This window comes from Colobus angolensis, unplaced genomic scaffold, assembly GCF_000951035.1.
Source record: "Colobus angolensis palliatus isolate OR3802 unplaced genomic scaffold, Cang.pa_1.0 Scaffold799, whole genome shotgun sequence".
Lineage (NCBI taxonomy): Eukaryota > Metazoa > Chordata > Mammalia > Primates > Cercopithecidae > Colobus > Colobus angolensis.
The window spans coordinates 11,732-12,547 of NW_012121809.1; the positions used below are offsets into that span (position 1 = coordinate 11,732).

The window sequence follows — 816 nt, forward strand, 5'->3', positions numbered from 1 at the left end:
AAGTTTTCTGATTTCATGATTTCTTAAATTGCCATCATACGTCCACAATCACTGGAAATAGAATGTCATGAGTATTTCTCTTTTCTTGCAATAATGAATTCAGGGAATGCCATCAATTGGTATGTCAGTGATTGCATGATTTCCTGAAAGTCTTCCACAGTCTATTTAGTGCACTGAATATTTCGTCTAACTTCAGCGCATGTTTCCAACACTTGATGATTTATGATTTGGGTATATAGCTTCCACAAGAGCATTTTCTGCAAAGACATGTCTTGTTCCCAACTGGCAAGTCATTTCATTCGGACACAGAATCAATAAGCTGAACATGGAAAGGTTATCGCTGGAATATCTATTTGACTCCACGGATCTCTTCTTTGATATTAAGGAATCAAATACGCTGTGTTATTAACTGTACTTCATTGACGATTCTCAAGTAAGAAAGTACAGGTCCAACTTCCTGTCCTTCAATGCCTGAAAGGATGATCGTATATGCCAAAAGCAAATAGTTGGATGCACATCCCAGCTCAAATACACACACACACAGAAATAAAAACAAACACAAAGACACACTCACACGGGCATGATTGCACATGACCACAAGCTCATGCAAGCAAAGAGACACATTGTTTCATAAGTACAGAATTACTCCCTAGCAATATTTTAAGGAAACTAACGCAAATGTGACACACCAGGGGACCATGAACACTGGCATACTCACTCTTCTGCAAGGTAGGACAAGGAGATTCAAAGGGAAGAACAAACACAGCAAGAGGGCTCTGTTTGTGTACCAGTGATCTCAGGAAAAGTATCCAACCA

At 39.2% G+C, this 816-nt stretch overlaps 1 protein-coding gene across 1 annotated transcript in view; it reads left to right on the forward strand.

The window, feature by feature from the left end:
• Positions 1–816, forward strand: part of LOC105502342 (ubiquitin carboxyl-terminal hydrolase 17-like protein 17) — a gene marked incomplete at both ends in the record, with an annotated part of 7,734 nt that overhangs the window by 1,946 nt on the left and 4,972 nt on the right. The gene's annotated exons all lie outside the window — the stretch shown is intronic.